The sequence below is a fragment of the Malus domestica genome, chromosome 01 (assembly GCF_042453785.1).
Source record: "Malus domestica chromosome 01, GDT2T_hap1".
Taxonomy (NCBI): Eukaryota; Viridiplantae; Streptophyta; class Magnoliopsida; order Rosales; family Rosaceae; genus Malus; species Malus domestica.
In genome coordinates, this window is record NC_091661.1 from 17,731,803 (window position 1) to 17,742,212 (window position 10,410).

Below are 10,410 nucleotides of genomic sequence, written 5' to 3' on the forward strand. Positions count from 1 at the left end.
TCTCCCCATCTTGCAGCAGCATGAAGGATAAAGAGAAGAAAAATGAGAAGAGATGATATGAGATACTTTTGCTTTTGAAGAAGTAACTTTCCACAGGCTTATTCTTGAACTGAGCTGGAGGGTTTTCTGGTTTCCTCCAGAGTATAAGGCCGACTGAAGAATTTGAGGGTCAAAACAAGTCCATCAAATCTAGAGTACGTTCCACCCTGCTGATATGGGATACTTTTGCTTTTGACAGAGTAATGGATGTATCGGCACGTGTGCTGTTACGCTTGTCTCCACATGCTTCCTTGTATCCTTCGCACTTTCCCTATCTGTTCCTCAAGCAGATGCGGAATCTTCCCTGGAAACATAAGATGTTGAAGATGAGTACTCGAGAGCAATGCCAGGTAAGTAATCAGGTAAGGGGTTCCAGGCAGTCAGTTCCTGGCTGGAAGCTTGATTCCAAGTGCTGACTGATTGCTCTCTTTCTCCTTGTCTTGCAGGTAAAAACAAGGCCAAAGGAAAAGACAGGGAAAAAGCATGATATGGGATACTCTTGCTTTTAACCCTGATGATATGAGATATTCTTGCTCTAGTATAGTTTGTTTGCAGAGGTATTATCGGGGGGAAAGAAAGCTGAATATTTCGAAAGGCTTCGTTGGGAGTGCCCTCTTAGATATGATGAAGGGTTGAGCATTTTTGCAGGTCTGCCTGTCTGTTGGGGATGGAGGTCAACATATATAGGAGTCTCCCTAACAAGTAGTAATGCTATTCCTTTACCCTGCTTGGTCATAGCACGGTAGTGGGAGCTGCCAGTTTCACATGTTTTAACTCTGTCAGAGCACTTTGAAAAAGTGGTCTGTGGTATCTGGCTCTCGAGATTCGGAGAACGATGCCTCTTCGATTTTTGAGAAAGCAATCATGCTGGGGGTCTGGCTCTCGAGATTCGGAGAGTAGTGTCTCTTCGATTTTTGAGAAAGTAATCATGTTGGGAGTCTGGCTCTCGAGATTCGGAGGGCGGTGCTTCTTCGATTTTGGAGCAAGCAATCTTGTTGGGAGTGTTGTCTCGAATGTGAGTAAAGGTTGGGCATGTTTGCTAGTCTACCTTGCCACGAAGCACAAAGGTTGACACACAGGGACTTTCCAATTATCCAACAATGGTACTGTTCCTTTACCCTCTCTTCGATTTTGAGAAAGTAGTCATGTTGGGAGTCTGGCTCTCGAGATTCGGAGGACGGTGTCTCTTCGATTTTGGAGCAAGCAATCTTGTTGGGAGTGTTTTCTCGAATGTGAGTAAAGGTTGGGCATGTTTGCTAGTCTACCTTGCCACGAAGCACAGAGGTTGACAAACAGGGACTTTCCAATTATCCAGCAGTGGTACTGTTCCTTTACCCTTGTGGGTAATAATATGGTAGCTAGACCTTCAAAATTTATGTGTCTAAACTTTGTTAGTGCTGTTTTTTTGCTATTCTTTTACCTTTCTTGGTCAGAGCGATGTAGTGGGAGCTGCAAGCTTCACGTGCTCAACTTTGGCAGAGAACTTTGGCAAAGTTATCTGTGGTACCCATGAGCTATTGTTGCGTGTGGGAAGTGGGTGATTGAACAGTAAGATTCATGTGCTTTCTACTTCACCAGAAGTCTTCGACAGAATGCCCATAATTTCTGCAAAGCTGAGTGTGCGTGTGACAGGTGCTGACAAGGCTAGAAAAGTAGGTGCCTTTTCGATTTCTGAGATCGGCCCTCGTGGTCTCTGAGCAGCCCAGCTTTTGAGAAAGCGAGCGCCTCTTCGATTGATTCGGAGAACGATGCCTCATCGATTTTTGAGAAAGCAATCATGCTGGGGGTCTGGCTCTCGAAGATTCGGGGAGCAGTGTCTCTTCGATTTTTGAGAAAGTAATCATGTTTGGAGTCTGGCTCTCGAGATTCGGAGGGCGGTGCCTCTTCGATTTTGGAGCAAGCAATCTTGTTGGGAGTGTTTTCTCGAATGTGAGTAAAGGTTGGGCATGTTTGCTAGTCTACCTTGCCACGAAGCACAGAGGTTGACACACAGGGACTTTCCAATTATCCAGCAATGGTACTGTTCCTTTACCCTCTCTTCGATTTTTAAGAAAGTAGTCATGTTGGGAGTCTGGCTCTCGAGATTCGGAGGACGGTGCCTCTTCGATTTTGGAGCAAGCAATCTTATTGGGAGTGTTTTCTCGAATGTGAGTAAAGGTTGAGCATGTTTGCTAGTCTACCTTGCCACGAAGCACAGAGGTTGACACACAGGGACTTTCCAATTATCCAGCAGTGGTACTGTTCCTTTACCCTTGTGGGTAATAATATGGTAGCTAGACCTTCAAAATTTATGGGTCTAAACTTTGTTAGTGTTGTTTCTTTGTTATTCTTTTACCCTTCTTGGTCAGAGCGATGTAGTGGGAGCTGCAAGCTTCACGTGCTCAACTTTGGCAGAGAACTTTGGCAAAGTTATCTGTGGTACCCATGAGCTATTGTTGCGTGTGGGAAGTGGGTGATTGAACAGTAAGATTCATGTGTTTTCTACTTCCCCAGAAGTCTTCGACAGAATGCCCATAATTTCCGCAAAGCTGAGTGTGCGTGTGACAGGTGCTGACAAGGCTGGAAAAGTAGGTGCCTCTTCGATTTCTGAGATCGGCCCTCGTGGTCTCTGGGGAGCCCAGCTTTTGAGAAAGCCAGCGCCTCTTCGATTTCTGAGATCAGCCTTCGAGGTCTTTGAGCAGCCCAACTTTTGAGAAAGCAAACGCCTCTTCGATTTCTGAGATCAACCCTCGTGATCTCTAAGCAGCCCAGCTTTTGAGAAAGCAAACGCCTCTTCGATTTCTGAGCAGGCGCCTCTTCGATTTCTGAAGCTCCGTCGAGTGCAGATTTTTATAGGGGCTAGCATTAAGTTCCAAAGCACACTTGAATCTCCACCAGTAGAAGCTTCATTCTTGCACTTCTAAGATCTTGATTTGTCCGACCTCTTCTCTCTTCAACACCTTTGAAAATGTCTGGCCCCTCCGACCGTCGTTTTGACTTGAACCTTGTTGAAGAGGCAGCCCCGCCTTCTCCAGACAACATATGGCGCCCATCCTTCGTCTCCCCTACTGCTCCTCTTACCGTTGGGGATTCCGTGATGAAGAATGATATGACCGCTGCGGTGGTGGCCAGGAACCTTCTCACTCCCAAAGATAACAGACTACTTTCCAAACGGTCTGATGAGTTAGCTGTTAAGGATTCGCTGGCTCTCAGTGTTCAGTGTGCAGGTTCTGTGTCTAATATGGCCCAACGCCTATTTGCTCGAACCCGCCAAGTTGAATCATTGGCGGCTGAAGTGATGAGTCTCAAACAGGAGATTAGAGGGCTCAAGCAAGAGAATAAACAGTTGCACCGGCTCGCACATGACTATGCTACAAACATGAAGAGGAAGCTTGACCAGATGAAGGAAACTGATGGTCAGGTTTTACTTGATCATCAGAGATTTGTGGGTTTGTTCCAAAGGCATTTATTGCCTTCGTCTTCTGGGGCTGTACCGCGTAATGAAGCTCCAAATGATCAACCTCTGATGCCTCCTCCTTCTAGGGTTCTGTCCAGTACTGAGGCTCCAAATGATCCCCCTCCGGTGCCTTCTCTTTCTGGGGCTCTACCGACTGCTGAGACTTCTCCTAAGCAACCTTTGTGAAGGCTCCCTCTTGTGTGTTTATTTTGACTCATGTATATGTACATATTTGTAGCTTATCGGGGATATCAATAAATAAGCTTTCCTTCATTTCAATGTATTGTGTTAGATACACCAAAGCCTTCTTCGTTAAGTTCTTTGAATTTTCTTTTGTTGAAGCTTGTATGTTGAAGCTTTCTGAGTGGAGCATGTAGGTTGGGGTAGTGTTCCCTTAATTTTCCGAGTGAGGAAAACTTCTCGGTTGGAGACTTGGAAAATCCAAGTCACTGAGTGGGATCGGCTATATGAATCTTAGAACGCCATTGTGCTCGATCTTGTGTCATGTCCTTCGTTAGATCCAAGTACTCTAAGTCTTTTCTTAGAGTCTCTTTCAAAGTTTTCCTAGGTCTTCCTCTACCCCTTCGGCCCTGAACCTCTGTCCCATAGTCGCATCTTCTAATCGGAGCGTCAGTAGGCCTTCTTTGCACATGTCCAAACCACCGTAACCGATTTTCTCTCATCTTTCCTTCAATTTCGGCTACTCCTACTTTACCCCGGATATCCTCATTCCTAATCTTATCCTTTCTCGTGTGCCCACACATCCAACGAAGCATCCTCATCTCCGCTACACCCATTTTGTGTACGTGTTGATGTTTCACCGCCCAACATTCTGTGCCATACAGCATCGCCGGCCTTATTGCCGTCCTATAAAATTTTCCCTTGAGCTTCAGTGGCATACGGCGGTCACATAACACGCCGGATGCACTCTTCCACTTCATCCATCCAGCTTGTATTCTATGGTTGAGATCTCCATCTAATTCTCCGTTCTTTTGCAAGATAGATCCTAGGTAACGAAAACGGTCGCTCTTTGGTATTTCTTGATCTCCGATCCTCACCCCTAACTCGTTTTGGCCTCCATTTGCACTGAACTTGCACTCCATATATTCTGTCTTTGATCGGCTTAGGCGAAGACCTTTAGATTCCAACACTTCTCTCCAAAGGTTAAGCTTTGCATTTACCCCTTCCTGAGTTTCATCTATCAACACTATATCGTCTGCGAAAAGCATACACCAAGGAATATCATCTTGAATATGTCCTGTTAACTCATCCATTACCAACGCAAAAAGGTAAGGACTTAAGGATGAGCCTTGATGTAATCCTATAGTTATGGGAAAGCTTTCGGTTTGTCCTTCATGAGTTCTTACGGCAGTCTTTGCTCCTTCATACATATCCTTTATAGCTTGGATATATGCTACTCGTACTCCTTTCTTCTCTAAAATCCTCCAAAGAATGTCTCTTGGGACCCTATCATACGCTTTTTCCAAATCTATAAAGACCATGTGTAAATCCTTTTTCCCATCTCTATATCTTTCCATCAATCTTCGTAAGAGATAGATTGCCTCCATGGTTGAGCGCCCTGGCATGAACCCGAATTGGTTGTCCGAAACCCGTGTCTCTTGCCTCAATCTATGCTCAATGACTCTCTCCCAGAGCTTCATTGTATGACTCATTAGCTTAATACCCCTATAGTTCATGCAATTTTGTACGTCGCCCTTATTCTTGTAGATAGGCACCAAAGTGCTCGTTCGCCACTCATTTGGCATCTTCTTCGTTTTCAAAATCCTATTGAAAAGGTCAGTGAGCCATGTTATACCTGTCTCTCCCAAAAGTTTCCACACTTCGATTGGTATATCGTCTGGGCCTATTGCTTTTTTAAGCTTCATCTTCTTCAAAGCTACAACCACTTCTTCCTTCCGGATTCGACGATAAAAAGAGTAGTTTCTACACTCTTCTGAGTTACTCAACTCCCCTAAAGAAGCACTCATTTCATGTCCTTCATTGAAGAGATTATGAAAATAACCTCTCCATCTGTCTTTAACCGCGTTCTCTGTAGCAAGAACCTTTCCATCCTCATCCTTGATGCACCTCACTTGGTTTAGGTCCCTTGTCTTCTTTTCCCTTGCTCTAGATAGTTTATAGATATCCAACTCTCCTTCTTTGGTATCTAGTCGTTTATACATAGCGTCGTAAGCCGCTAACTTAGCTTCTCTGACAGCTTTCTTCGCCTCTTGCTTCGCTTTTCTATACCTTTCACCATTTTCATCGGTCCTCTCCTTGTATAAGGCTTTACAACATTCCTTCTTAGCCTTCACCTTTGTTTGTACCTCCTCATTCCACCACCAAGATTCCTTTTGGTGTGGGGCAAAGCCCTTGGACTCTCCTAATACCTCTTTTGCTACTTTTCGGATACAACTAGCCATGGAATCCCACATTTGGCTAGCTTCCCCCTCTCTATCCCACACACATTGGGTGATTACCTTCTCTTTGAAAATGACTTGTTTTTCTTCTTTTAGATTCCACCATCTAGTCCTTGGGCACTTCCAAGTCTTGTTCTTTTGTCTTACTCTTTTGATATGTACATCCATCACCAACAAGCGATGTTGATTAGCCACGCTCTCTCCTGGTATAACTTTGCAATCCTTACAAGTTATACGATCCCTTTTCCTCATTAGAAGAAAATCTATTTGTGTTTTTGACGACCCACTCTTGTAGGTGATCACATGTTCTTCTCTCTTCTTAAAGAAGGTGTTGGCTAAGAAGAGATCATATGCCATTGCAAAATCCAAGATAGTTTCCCCATCCTCGTTTCTCTCCCCAAAACCATGGCCACCATGAAAACCTCCATAGTTGCCTGTCTCCCTGCCCACGTGTCCATTTAAATCTCCTCCTATAAATAACTTCTCCGTCTGAGCAATTCCTTGCACCAAGTCTCCAAGATCTTCCCAAAATTTCTCCTTCGAACTCGTATCCAACCCTACTTGAGGTGCGTACGCACTAATCACATTGATAAGTTCTTGTCCTATTACAATCTTGATTGCCATGATTCTATCTCCTACCCTCTTGACATCTACAACATCTTGTACCAAGGTCTTGTCCACGATGATGCCAACACCGTTTCTCGTTCTATTTGTGCCCGAATACCAAAGTTTAAACCCTGAGTTTTCTAGATCCTTTGCCTTACTACCAACCCACTTAGTTTCTTGTAGGCACATAATATTTATCCTTCTCCTCACCATAACTTCCACTACTTCCATAGATTTTCCCGTTAAGGTTCCTATATTCCACGTTCCTAAACGCATTTTGCTCTCTTGAACTCTACCCTTCTGTCCTAGCTTCTTCACCCTCCCCCGTCTAATAGGATCAAAGTACTTCTTTTGTGTGTCCCGTGTAAAGTTGATAGGAGCATATGCTCTCAAACAACTTTGAGTGGAGTCGTTCGAAAAGAAGTTTCTATGGCCCCCTTGCTCATTTAACACTGCATCCGGGTGCCGATGGAGATACAGCGACCCTTGCTCACTTATCACTGTGCTCGGGCCACACAGCGCGCCACTTACGGGTGACGCCCTAGCTTTAGCGCGATTTTGTTCTGGATTCATTTTCATAAGGATTCGACGTGATCATGGAGTGCCGGCTGTCGACTACCTGACGCCCTCCCCCTCCTCCTTTATCCGGGCTTGGGACCGGCCATGTAAGACATAGGCGGAGTTGATTAATGAAGGATAATTCATCAAAAAAATTTGAGTATGAAAACAGCTACATATAATATTTGAGGTTTTATTTTTCATTTTGTTGTGCATCTCCGTCTTCTACCACTCTTTTTTTATCCCTCATTTTCCCTCTATTTTTTGAAAAAAATAGTAAAATTATTACAATTAAAAACAAAATTGTTGTGATAAAAATAAAAAATAAAAACCAAAATTGTTACCAAACGAGTTTTAAGATACTTCTAATGACTCAAATTTCTTTTTGTGTGTAGCTATGATATTCATTGCTGATACCGCCAAAACTACAGTTGACTTCTCTCTAGGCAATGACTATGCTAGGGCAACATTTACTCCGAACGCACATTATTTGTCTCTAATTAGTGGTAAAAAATTCAAATCATGAGTTTTAGTGACAAAGCGTACTTATCCTATTTATATATAGAAAAATGATACTTACACACTCATTTTCATTCTGCACTCTTATTAGTTCTTTTTTTTTTATCTTCTTTGCTTTATTCAATTCAACCAAGAAAAATCAAACTTTGCACCGATATAAAGATATTCATAATTAGTTAGATATCAACTTTTCTCTGACAGTGACTGCGAAGCATTTTTCACACGGTAAACTTGTAAAAGAAAAAAACTGAGGCGGCATATACTACGTGCCCCATATAGTATTATCCACAAGTGGGTCAATATTTGGTTTCTAATTTGATCATGATCTCCTTTCTTTGTATAACCACACTTTTGTCTTGTAAGATATAAGTCATAAGTGAATTAGAAATTCGATAGTTGGGGCCATGAGTTTCAAGCTAAGATTTTAAGGAGTTGTGTTTGATAAATATTTTGTTTTCACTTTTTTTTTTTTTTTTTTTTTTTGAGAAATTTTCACTTGGTTTTTAAACAAAATATCAAAGCAATTATACGAAGAAACTAAGGTTTCATCACAAAAATAATTGACAATATAAGAAGTAGTCTAACTATTTATAAACATATACAAAATTATGAGCATTCTCAACATTACGAAACAAGTTTTCAGCTGAAAATTGAAAACCAAACTTGTCACAACAATATCTTTCAATTTTTAATTTTCAATTTTCAGTCCTATTTAATAGTAAAACTAACCATTTGCTTTATTTGTAGTTTTACTTGGGTAGGCTAGAGGCCTTGAAATATATATGGTCAATCTGAGCGTGAGTGTTGACTACCCAGCCTAAGTTTCTACATGGCCGTCCACGTGGTCTGCCCCCCCGCCGGAATTCCACTCTTCATTATTTTTGTTGAGAGAGGATCCTCGTCGAATCCTCTTTGTGAGGATCCCGGAGATTCTTCAATCATATTCGTTCATCGTACATCGTACGGTCAGTTTTATCAGGTATTGTTTATATTCAATTTTAAATAAAAAATTACAATGATTTTTTATCGTATAATGTACGTTGAACAGATGTGATTAAATGATCATTAGGATCCTCACAAAGATGATACGGCGGGGATCCTTCTGGATTTTTGTTTGTGTTTTTTATGTACGCTAATGTTTGTTGACCTGTAGATTACGTTGCCCAGAAAGATGGCTGAGCATACAAACGGTCATGCAGTACTAGAAATTCGAACAGTATGTTCAATCCGTGGCTATTACAAGAACTGTCATGGATTAGTCGTGGCCAACGCACAACTCCCGTGTTATTACTAGATATTTGAGGTTGTCTATCCCTAATTTGTTCATGTTGAAACACGTATTTTATTATTCAACGTATATTTTGAATAGTATACTAGTACTTATATTATTAGAACACACGGTGAACTAATAGCACCACTTTATTTGGTAATGTGCTATGCCAAAAAACATTTATAAACTACGTAATAATGTAACAATTATTAAAACCAAGAATTTTCACAAGGGTAGATAGGCCTGGAAAACAGGTCGTGTCTGTCGTGTTCGTGTCGTTTTCGTGTAACATATGTTATCTTAACGGGTCGTGTCGTGTCACACCTGTTATCTTAACGGGTCCTTAACAGGTTGGGTCACTTTACCCAACGGGTAAAGTGACCCGACCCGTTATGACCCGTTAAGAAAAATATATTTTTTTTCTTAAATTTGCACATACCACACATTACCATATAAATATTACTTCAAAACATTAAAACATATTTGTCATTTATCTACACTCGAAAATAAGAGCCTAACAAAAAACAAGTTTGACGGTTGAATCGTTAAAATTAGTTTCATAGAATTCGTATTCCATCAAAACGATAGATTCACTAACACTTAAAATTTATTTATATTTTCATTAAGTATAACATAAGATTTTGTGGTATACACTTGTGTAAATATTTTAAATTGACGATCAAATTCATTCATTGTATTCATATAGGGTCAAGGAGTGTAGTTGTAAAAAATCATCAAAATCGGAGTTAAAATAACCGTTAAATCGTGATTTTTTGTTTTATAACCGTCGAAACGTTTTGTCTCATTACTTGATCTCTAAAAGTTTGTTTTTTGTGATTTTTGGCGTATGCGATCTCGAAGCATATGCAAACAAGTTTGATGGTTGGATCGTTAAAATTAGTTTCATAGAATTCGTATCCCATAAAAACGATAAATTCACTAACACTTAGAGTTTATTTATATTTTCATTAAGTATAACATAAGATTTTGTGGTATCCACTTGTGTAAATATTTTAAATTGACGATCAAATTCATTCATTGTATTCGTATAGGGTCAAGGAGTGTAGTTGTAAAAAATCATCAAAATCGGAGTTAAAATAACCGTTAAATCGTGATTTTTTGTTTTATAACCGTCGAAAAGTTTTGTCTCATTTCTTGATCTCTGAATGTTTGTTTTTTGTAATTTTTGGCATATGCGATCTAGAATCATATACAAACAAGTTTGACGGTTGGATCGTTAAAATTAGTTTCATAGAATTCGTATCCCATCAAAACTATAGATCCACTAACACTTAGAGTTTATTTATCCTTTCATTAAGTATAACATAAGATTTTGTGGTATCCACTTGTGTAAATAATTTAAATTGACGATCAAATTCATTCATTGTATTCGTATAGGGTCAAGGAGTGTAGTTGTAAAAAATCATCAAAATCGGAGTTAAAATAACCGTTAAATCGTGATTTTTTGTTTTATAACCGTCGAAAAGTTTTGTCTCAATACATGAACTTTGAATGTTTGTTTTTTGTGATTTTTGGCGTATGCGATCTCGAAGCATATACAA